The 11688-nt window shown below is 44.5% G+C and overlaps 1 pseudogene; it reads right to left on the minus strand.

Annotated features, from left to right (window-relative positions):
* Positions 1-3224: 3224 nt before the first annotated feature.
* On the minus strand, positions 3225-8017 carry LOC125528193 (annotated as a pseudogene).
* Positions 8018-11688: the final 3671 nt, after the last annotated feature.

An 11688-nucleotide genomic window follows, 5' to 3' on the forward strand; every position in this document is an offset into this window, starting at 1 on the left:
GGTGGGGCTGGTTGTCGACTTGGCCGTTGGCAACAGAGCGGAGCAGAGTGATTGGTTGGGTCTCGGGAGGAGGCGAACAGGGGACGGTCGCCGTTATTTATGACCCAGTCAGGTCAGCGGGCGGGTTCGTGGGCGGAGCGGAACCGACTGGACGGCCCGGATTCCACTCACCTTGGAGTCTTCACCAGATTTCTCTGAAAAAAAAGACCTTGGAGTCTTCACCAGTTCAAGAGAATTTGAAAAAAAAAAAGGTGTGAATTTCAGCTACAAAAATACATGAATGTAAGATGCTCTGACTTTTACTTTAAATCGGTTGCATATAGACACGTTTTAGCTTATTTTGTTCACTCGTTTGTACTATGTACTAGTTTGTACTGAAATGTCCAGTACAGTTTCTTTCCGAGCGGAGAAAGTATTAGTCAATTTCAAGATCAAAATAGCCTCGGAATTGAAGAGGGACTTATTTATTTATTTTCACTAGAGGGGGTATGTTAGGGCACCTCCAATATCGACCATGAAAACACATATGCTATTCTTCCGGACTCATTCATGAATAATGATACGGGAGCCGGTCATCCAACCTTGTCCCCCTAGAGTTTGCCGTTGTTTTTTAAAGTACACAACACTCAAAATAATAGCTTTATCAAATCTTCGATAAGTGAAAATATTCAAATGCAACACTAGTTCAAATGTAAATGTTACAAACAACCTAAGTTTTGCAATAGAATAGTTTAAACTTGAAATCAGCTCGCACATATGTTTACTTGTCCCCTTAAGCGTCCACAGATACTTAATCAGATCTTTCTTAAACCGCTCATGAGTTGTTCGATGCCAAAATTGTTGATTCAATTGGGCAGACTCGTCAAACGTGGCCAGATTTTGATTTATAAAGTTGGATAGGATCACCCATGTTCTCAAATTCCAGGCCTCCGGCAGCATATTCACCCTCATCCTTCACGGTCATCTTGTGCATGATCACAAAACATGTCCTATAAGGTATCCAGATCTCATATTTTTGCAGGTCTTCGAACAAATATAAAACAAGCTTGGTGCACTCCAAATGTCATCTCCTCATCCTTTGTACTAGCTCATTTTTGTCTTTGGGCGAAGTGAGCTCTTTTCTGACCAACTGACCCAGAGATGATCTTGACGAAAGCCGTCCATGACGGATAGATACTTTCAACTAGATTGCTCCCATGTTGTAGTCATGACCATTAACAGTATAGTTGCACGGAGGAGCTTGTCGCTCGGTCAACTTAGAAAATAATAAAGACCGCTGCAGCACATTGATGTCATCATGAGACATTGGCTTGTCAAAGAAAATGTGCCAAATCAAGAGGTCCTGTAATGCAACTACTTTAAGAATGATGGTGAACTTCTTAATATGGCCCTGATATATGCCCTTGTAGAGCATATGGACCATTCTTCCTTCGCTAGTGCATGTAATCAAGATATTCTAGCATACATAGACATCATCTTGCTTTCGAGAGTGCTATGAGCCTTTCGGTGTCTATGTCAATTGGTTCTCTCAAGTACTAAGGTCCAAACACCTCGACCACCGCAGTAGCAAATCTGACCATGGCGTCCGCACATGCGCTCTCAGACATCCGGAGGTACTCATCCCACAAATATCCGGCCGTGTCATTTACAAGCATCCGCCAACCGCAAATGCAACTATGCACTTTTGGTAATCAAAGAATCCAATTCTTCCCACGACATCCTTCTTCACTATGAAGTAGTCATCATAGGTCCAGACACCATTGTAGAGTGTGAGCGAACACATTTTTCCGCATCCGAAAGCACTGGAAAAAATTGTCCGCGAATAGGGCATCAGGGTCAAAGTGGTCATCCATCAACATCAAATGTCCTTGTGCCCTGTTTGGATTCAACACTCGATAACCCTTGATCAATCTGTTGAAATTGAGAACATGCCCTTCCGCATGCTCGAGGCATGCTCGACATCTACAAGGACAGATTGCATAGTCGTCGTTTCATGTGCATAAACCTCCTTGTCGGACGACTCATCGGACATCAGATGTCCTGCAAGTGCATATGACTTTGTATGAATTCCACATTAAGTAAGGTTTGCCGATTTAACAAGGAGCAAAAACGAAGGCAATATTATCCCCGTAACTATGTTGTCACTTATGTAGCTATGCTCACACCCAAACTGGAGTTTGGAAATAACTTACCCTAGTCAGTTGCTAGGATAAACGATAGGGAGAATTAATGCGACATTTTAGATGAGTAACGTTGGTCCATCACTCAAGAGAACCTGCACCGAGTGAGGGGTAATAAGGATTTTGGAGAGCGTCTCGGCGTGACTACTCACTCAAGTTCGAATACATGCTCGACGTCTGTTTGTCTTCATAGTTGTTCCATCATAGTTGTTCCATCGGAGTTTCTGGTGCCCTCGTATTCTATGTTGAGACGTGCCTTTGATCCATATGCTTACATGCTAGTTGTTGTTGGTCTATCATATGCGATTTGCTGTAATATTGTGATGATGCTAGTTAGGATTAAGCTTAACCGAAGACCCGCTAATTTATTAACAATTTGCTCATGAGTTTCCAGAAGAAAGAAAAATAGCCCTGCCGAAGCTCCGCCCCTACCTTTCAATAAAACTTAACAACCTAAATTGGAAGGACTTGCATTTTCTGCACCTAGTCCTTCCCCTGAACTTTAGCTCACTACACTTTTCCTTTTCTAAATCTTTCATCATTTTGCGTACCATCCAACTACATTTGCACATATATATTAATTCAAATCTTGATATTTCTAATGCACACATTTCATCAATAATTCAAATTCATTGTTTTTAAATTTAAAAATTCAAAAACAACATAGAGTCCACATGAGGCAATAATTCAAATAAAACATGATACGAAGCACAAGAATCAACTATGAATTTTCCACAGATGCTCAACAAGATCAGCTTGGAGTTAGTTATGAGCTTCTCAGTTCTCGATCATGTGATGTGTTGAGAGGAATCTCTGGATCTGTTTGACCAACTTGAAACACCACAACAACTCTCTGAACATCATTTCCTGCAGCTTCTTGGCCCGCTTCATAGTGAGATCTCTTGTGTCTTGCGATTGTTGAGTTGTCTTCACAAATCTAGTTATTAGTGGCGTGCAGGGTGTGCCCATTGGTGGTGTGCTCGGCGCACGCCACTACTACCTCGCCACTCGTAGTTACCGGTGGCATGCTCTCTGCAAACATACCACTGGTTCCTTCAATACTAGTGGTGTGTCACTATTCCTGAATGCTGCCAATAATATGTTTCTGCATTTAGAAAAATATACTAATATGAACTTATAAATGGTGTGCCAGAAGGGCACACGCCGCTAGTAACCTACTCCCTCCGTAAAGTAATATAAGACCGTTTAGGTCACTGAGTATATATTAGTGGTGTGTGCATACATCACTAGTAAAAAAATCAGTATTAAAAGGAATATTACATTTATTAGATACATTTTGGCACGTTTTGCAAAAATCACACTATAAAATTGTAGATCCATATGCATAAACACTAACAGACCGTATACTTGTTGGTCCTTATAAATGGTGCCAAAAGGGGCACACGCCGCTAGTAACCTACTCCCTCCGTAAACTAATATAAGACAGTTTAGATCACTGAGTATATATAGTGGTGTGTGCATACATCACTAGTAAAAAAATCAGTATTAAAAGGTCCATATGCATAAACACTAACCGACCCTATACTTGTTGGTCCTTGTGAGAGCCAGGCGTAAAAAAAGTATGCCCTCCGAAATTCCTACACTTACTTTCTATCCAAACGAGATGTGCTGCGAGTGACCTGTCACCAAAAAATAAAAATCTTAGCAGAAGCTGCGGAAAGCGAATCGATCCCTGTCTACAAATGATCCCAACTTCCAGAAATTTGCATATGCGAAGCTTTAATTAACATTGTGCATGAAAGAAGCAAAAGTATTACACCTATGAACCCAGGTTTTACAACAGCTAGATTGGATGTTCTTGCTGACTTCTGCTAACAGGGTACTTAAATTTACCATGAGAGAGTGCCCTACTTCTACTTACATTTAGCCTAAACGGAGGCACTGAATATGCTACCAATCAGTATTGCCTCTCGATTTCCAAACATGCTAATATTGCCTGAATGTGAGATTCAGAAGCCCAGCTTGAAGATTCGTCTTGTCGGCAAGCCACTCCGGTGCAGTTCTCGGTTTGATGCTGGAAATCGCGTGGGATATTCTCCTTGATTGGCCACCAAAAATTAGAACATCCCCAGATTCAAGATCAATCTTTGAAGCCACATCATCTCTTATGCCAGGGTACAAGAATTCTGCACTGTCGCCCAACCAAAACGAAACAACAGGCAATTCCCTAACAAGGCTGGCTTCTGTTACATCCGTTTCCTGTCAAAAGACAAGACTATAAAGTACAGTCGATGGACATCAAAGACTAGTGGCAAGGCGAAAAACACGCTACTGGACGAAGCGGTTCCTTTGTACCTGACGAGGAACAATTGCCGAGATAATTGTGTCAAACCTAACAGTGCACATATCTGGTGACATTGGAGGAAGCTCTACCAAAGGATTGGAAGTACCCCCTCTTTGCTCCAGGAATTCATGGGAGGCTTCAATGGCATCTTCCACGAGCTTCTTGAATATTTTAGGGATATCTGGTTGAGCCCCATCAAGAGGACGCATATCTCCATAAGAGTTTGAATATTGATTCCATTTCTTCCCTAAGCGCATAAACTGTCTTGTGTTAACACCAAGACTACGACAAAGTTGGAAAATTTCAACCTGATACATGCAATAAATAAGCATCAGAGATGAATTCGGCGTATTTGAACACATACAAAAGAGAAGCACAATAATGCAATCAACCAACGAAATGTATATTTATGGCATATAGGAATTTTGAAACTGGTGCTACGCAAATTGCAGCGAAGTGTGCAGATCAGAGAGATTAGAAGTATAAAACTTCAGTCAAGAGCACGCACATTTTCACATGAAAGAACATAAACATGATAGAAATAACTTTTCATACCAACTGAAGAAGTTAACCTGAGAGAAAGAAAAAAAGAGCAAAATGTATAAATGTTAAACATGCCTGATCATTGGCATTTAAGAACTTCTTCAACAGAACCATCCCAGGTCTCAGATGTTGTAATGGAGCAGCATCGTTGTCGCAAACGCATGTATCAAATGGAGCAGGTGTGACGTTGAGTGACTCTTTGTATTGCCTGGGTCTGAGGTTCAGACATCCGGGTCGAAGATTTGCATCGAATGGAGCAGGTGTGATGTTGACTGACCCTTTGTAATTGTATTGCCTGAATGTGAGGTTCAGACGCCCGGATCGAAGATTTGCCCTGTCGGTCACCCAGAGCGCTGCACTTTCCGGTGCAATGCTGGAGACCCCATGGAATATGTGCCTTGATTGACCACCAAATAACAGAACATCACCAGATTCAAGTTTAATCTTTGAAGCCTTAGTATCATCATCTCTGACATCGCCATACAAGAATTCTGCAGTGTCGCCCAATGAAAAGGAAACAACAGGCAGTCCCTTGGCAAGGCTAGATTCCTGTTCATTATTGTCCTGTCAAGTGACACAAATCAATTAGGTCCAGCTAGTACAGCATACTACAAACAAATGTTTATTGAATTAATCTATGAGCGCCCAGTTCATCCAATAGATTGGTAGCAGAAAAATGAACCGTAATGATGCTAATGTATGGAAACATATTGTTAGAGAAAGCTTTTCTTTTATACCTGATGAAAACCTAACTTCCCGCTAGTGGTGTAGAAGTTAACAATGCAGATGTCCGGTGACATCACAGGAAGTTCTACAGCAGGATTGGTAGCTCCCTTGCCTCTTTGTTTTAAGAATTCATGGGAAGCTGCAATGGCATCTTTCACGTACTTAGTCAATTCTTCTGGTATCTTTGGTGGTTGAGCAGCATCAAAACGTCGTATATCCCCATATAAGCCTGAATCTGGATCCCAGTTCTTCCCTAAGCACATCATCCGTAGACTTAACTTAGCACCTTCTCTGTACCCAGGTTGATAAAATCCTCCTGGGCCAACACCAAGATCTCAACAATGCTTGATAATTTTAACCTGAGATGCAGAACGAAAGACCACTTTGATATATGCTTTCTGCATTGAATATGACTCAGGCATACTTGAACACAAGGTAAAGAGAAGCACAACGATAAAATCAGTAAAGGAAACATATGTTTTTGCTATCAGAATTCCAAGAAGTGTTGTGCAGGTTGCAGTAATGTGTGCAGAAAGACATTGGACGCATAACACTTCAGTAACGAGCAAGCAAAATTGTGGCAAGTGTTATGCAGGTTGCAGCAAAGTGTGCAGACAAGACATGGGACGCATAATACTTCAGTAATGAGCAAGCAAAATTCTGAAGGCATACAAGCAAAACAAATTGAATACTAATTTGAAAAAAATAGTTTTCTTTTGCGAGGCACATATTAATCATTCGAGCTAGGATAAAACTGAACGACTTAACATGCGATAATAAACAGAGCAAAATGCATAAATATAGACATACCTGATCATCCGGCTTTAAGAAGTTTTTCAATAGAACCATCCCAGGTCTCAAATGCTGCACTGGAGCAATGTTTGAAAGCTCCTTTGCACGGCGTTTCTCTCTATTGATCTCAAGGAGGCCGTGTTTGAGAATGACAGTGCCTTCGCTGTTACCCATGCATATATCAAATGGAGCAGCTCCTAAATCAGACCCCGCAGCTCCAGAGCCACTTGAAGCGCTCTTGGACTTTGGTGATTGAACTGGTGAATCAAGAGACTTCGGTAGACCTGGTATAACCATCTGCAGCATCGATTCTGTACTGCTAACTGAGGGAGAAGATGAACAGGGCCCTTCCTTTTGAGATTCCAAGGACCTTTCAGGACCCTATAAATATAGTTGATATTTATGTCTGTTAGAATGAAACAGGATAACAGTGATATCTCTAGAAGACCAGCAAAATGTGCAACCAATATAAGATACATAAATGTACTTAACTTCAGAAAAAAGCAGGCATGACTGTCAAGTGTCAAATTGAATTTCATCATGTCAATGCTCATAACCTTTTAATGGCCGATACAAGACTGAAAGTCTACAATTTCCCAATTGAAATGGGCGAGCAAACATACAATTCTACAGAGATTATGTAGAAAAGAGCAATACAAAGTGTAAGCAAAGCAATGGCACACGGTGCCGCGTTCTTTTATTCAGGTCCAGCAAATGAAACACACACAAAAACAAAATTTCCATGGCCACCCCACACTGCAAATGGGTGACTGTATTCATGTTGTTTGTTCAAAAGCAGAAAGTGTCTGATACTTCAACTGACAGACATAACAAAACCTCTATAAATAACTAAAATAGCATTTTCAGCGCAGCAAGGAAACCTCTGCAACTCTGACATTCTGCTAGCAGGTCCGGTGGTAGAGTTCCTCAGCCACCAATCCAGACCCTAATTCGAGGCCCCATCAGGGGCACCAATGCTGAGGAAGGAACGCTGCAATTCGATACTAATACTTCCGCGGTCGCAGAGGAAAAGATTCCTACAGTAATTTCGTACCAAACCAAAACCCACAACGGACCCGGTGCTGAAGCTGAGCTCTAACCGCCGCGCCAAACGAATGCCACGGCGCCGCGCATTCCGAAAACCCGGCACCACATCGCCCTCGGCAACCCGTGGCCGGCGGCGAGATGCGCGAGAACCCCAAACCCTAGCTCCATGGGAACGGCGGGCCGGAAAGACGAACAGAAACAAACCCCCGTTTGTTTGCGTTCGCCGGAAAAAAAGAAGACGAAAAAAGGGCTGGGGAAAGGAGGCACGTACGAACTCGCGCGAGGCCCGGGGCTTCTGCCGCCGGGAGGAGGAGGTGGCCAGCTTCCTTCCATCGCCGCCGCCGCCCTCCATGCGCGCAGTCGCGGAAGCGGAAAAGCAGGGGGCTCTGCTCTGCTCTGCCGTTTCGCCTTTCGTCTGGCTGGCGACTTGCACGTTGCCGCGAACAGGGAACGACGGTCGCCGTTACTATAAATCTGCTATTCTATTCATCCCTCATTTTAGCCAGGCCATTATCACCAACATCAAAAGTTTTTTTTACGGGGGTAAAGGGAGTTTTATTACATATGAATAGAGTTATAGTCGAGGAGCCAAATGTCCTCGATACATGGTGGAACCGAACCAAGCCACACAGCCGTAGCTCGTTCGGACCGGCTATATTTCACCAGACAATCGGCAACTCTATTTTGAAGTCTACTAATCTTTTGTGGAAAAAACTCCCTACTACCAAGCAGATCTTTGATTTCCAGAACTATATGACCGTATCGCGAGTGAACCAACGCACCGTTAGTCAAGCTAGACAGGGCTTCCGAGGAGTCCGTTTGCACAACCACTGGGAGATCGGAGTGCTGCATGGCCAAGGCCATACCCTGCATGATCGCATGTAGCTCAGCTTCGAGTGGATCGTTGCAATGAAAGATATATCGATACGCGGCCATCCGAATCTCCCCTTTCTCGTTCCTAAGCACCATCCCTGCTGCAGCAGAGCCATCCTCTTGGAGAAACGACCCATCAACCGAGAGCGCCACGGTGCCCTGCGCCGGGGCTGGCCATGGAGCTGCAAGACGCTCCATCATGTGCCTCGGCCTGTCCATATCCACAGTAATCATCTTCCCCTTTAGGATATCTTCAGTAGAGTAGCGGCCAGCTAACTTGATCGATTTGTAGTAGCTATCCAGGTACTCGACGGTAGACGACACCGGAGGGGCTGCCTTCCGATGGGTCATATCATTCCGCAACTGCCAAATCCTCCAAACAAGCAGGATGAGCAAATCACGGACATCTTCCGAGCACCTGGCCAGCAAGGAAACCAGCCATTCTTTCCCATCAGAGATGATAGCCTCGTCTCCAGGGAGTGGCCATCTTCGTCGCATATTTATCCATAAAATTCTTGCATGGGTGCAGGTTACTAATGCATGGAAAGAGTCCTCCACCTTAACACCACACAGCGGGCAGGTGGACGTCGTAGACAGGTGTCTATAGAATTTACATAGCTGTGTAGCTAGTGTACCCGTTGCACACCTCCAAGCCGTAATCTTCATCTTCTGAGGAACCTTGGACTTCCATATATAGTTCCAGCTTGATCGGTTCCCCTCCGGGTTGGTGCTAGATGCACCATTTGCAAAGGTATCGTTGTGTTCGTAAGTGGCCAGCTTGTAGGCACTTCTTACAATGAATTGTCCACTCTTTTCCGGGTGCCAAGACAGAAAATCATCACGTTGGCGCGGCGAGGGTCGGATTTTTAGAATGTGCTCAATATCCATATCCCAGAAAAAACTCCCTCAGCCGATCATACCTCCAAGCACCATTGTCATCAAGGAAATCAGAAACCCAGTTGAAACGACAGTTCCGTTTAGGAGTGATCGGACAGAATGAGTGAGGGCGCGGGATCCACGGATCATGCCATGTCCGGATCATTGTACCATTACCAACATGCCATAAGACCCCCTTCTTGATAAGCGCAAGGCCATGCAAAACTCCTTTCCACACCTCCGAACCGGAGTTCGGGAAGACTGTATCAACTAGCTGACCAGAGGGGTAATATTTAGCTTTCAGCAGATGCGCACATAAGCTATCCGGATTGTCGATAAGCCTCCGGGCCTGTTTGGCGAGCAAAGCCTGGTTAAAAGCCCTCATGTCCCGGAAACCCATGCCACCCATGGATTTCAGTAACCGTAGTCTGTCCCAGCTCATCCAAGCCATTTTCCTTTTGTCGTTCTCCACCCCCACCAGTATTGGCGAATCATACGAGTCAGGTCATCACACACTGAGTAGGGGATTTTGAAAATACTCATAAGATAGGTCGGAATGGCCTGAGCTACCGCCTTGATCAGAACTTCTTTGTTGCCAGAAGACATGTATTGCTCACTTCAGTCGACAAGAACTTTCCTTAGCCGTTCCTGTAATGACACAAACTTTCCCTTGTGCATCCTGCCTTCAGGTATCGGCAACCCCAAATATTTGGGCTCAAAAGCTTCCTGGGTAACTTCCAGAATATTTTTAACTTGCGTAGCAACAACTTGTTGGCACTGGTTTGAGAAGAGGATGGAACATTTGGACGGGTTTATCAGCTGACCAGTCGCCGTCGCAAACGTGTTCAACAAACCTTTCACTAACAGTGCCTACTGTTCTGTTGCCTGGAAGAACAGTAGGGAATCATCTGCAAACAGAAGGTGGGAAATTTCCGGTGCCCCCCTGCATATTCTTATCCCTTCAAGGCCATCTTGTTGCGTCGCCTTATGAATCAAGGAGGATAGAGCATCAGCAACAAACAAGAAGAGGAAGGGAGATAACGGGTCACCTTGACGGAGTCCTCTTGAGGGAGAAAAAGAATCCAACAGCTTTCCATTAAACTTCACCGCATACTTCATAGATGAAACACACGCCATGACACGGGAGATCCACACAGGAGAGAAACCCCATTTTGCCAAAGCCCGCTCCAAGAAATCCCAGTCCACACGATCGTAGGCCTTCGACAGGTCTAGTTTGTACGCACACAGCCCGGGGCCCGAGTGCCGTACAGATTGTATATGATTGATGCATTCGAAGGCAATCATCGAATTATCAGAGATCAAACGTCCTAGGATGAAAGCACTCTGGTTTTCAGATATAAGTTCTGTCAGAAGAGGCCGGACTCTGTTCACCAAACACTTGGAGACCACCTTATAAAGCACATTACACAGGCTAATAGGGCGAAAATCTTTCAGTTCCTGCGGGTGGGGAACTTTAGGAATAAGCACTATAGCTGTGTCGTTCACACCATCAGGCATCACACCAGATAAGAAGAACTGTTGAACTGCAGCAATAATCTCCGTTTTGACTAAACCCCAGTTGCGCTGGTAAAACCTGGCCGGGAGGCCATCGCAGCCCGGGGCTTTGAGGGGCCCGATCTGGAACAAAGCATCCGAGATTTCCTCCTCGGTGTAAGGTCTACATAGTGATTCATTCATCTCCACTGAAACTTTAGGCTGTATACAATCAAGAACCCCATCCGGTGAAAGGGTTGGGTCCTTAGTAAAGATCTCCTTGAAGTAGGAGGATGTCATTCTCTCCATATCTGACGGAACGTGACACCAAGAACCATCTTGCTTCTGCAACCGGCGTATGAGGTTTCTACGAGCTCGCCAGACAGCTCTTCTGTGCAGAAACTTGGTGTTCCGTTCCCCTTCCTTTAACCAATCAATACGAGACCGTTGGAGCCAAAGCATCTCCTCACGGTATAACAGCTCATCCAATTCGTTCATCTTTGCACGAATGACAGCATAGTCAGAACCCGTCATCTGTAACTCGTCAAGTTGTGATCACAGCTTCTCGATCTCCTTCAACACGTTACCAAACTTAATTTTACTCCACTCTTTTAAATCCTTAAGCACCTCCTTCAGGGATTTTGCTACCAAACCCAAGCTGCCAGGTTGTTTGTGTCTGTTCCACGCCCTGGCTAGCATGTCAGGTAAAGTATGGTCCCGTTCCCACATTATCTCATAGCGTAGAGTGGGTACCCGACGTCTCTCATCTTGCTGACCCTCCATCTGGATCAAGATGGGGCAGTGATCCGAACAGGGAGTGGCCAGATGGGTCACCTTCGCGGCGGGGAAAGA

Source organism: Triticum urartu, unplaced genomic scaffold (assembly GCF_003073215.2).
Source record: "Triticum urartu cultivar G1812 unplaced genomic scaffold, Tu2.1 TuUngrouped_contig_4697, whole genome shotgun sequence".
Taxonomy (NCBI): domain Eukaryota; kingdom Viridiplantae; phylum Streptophyta; class Magnoliopsida; order Poales; family Poaceae; genus Triticum; species Triticum urartu.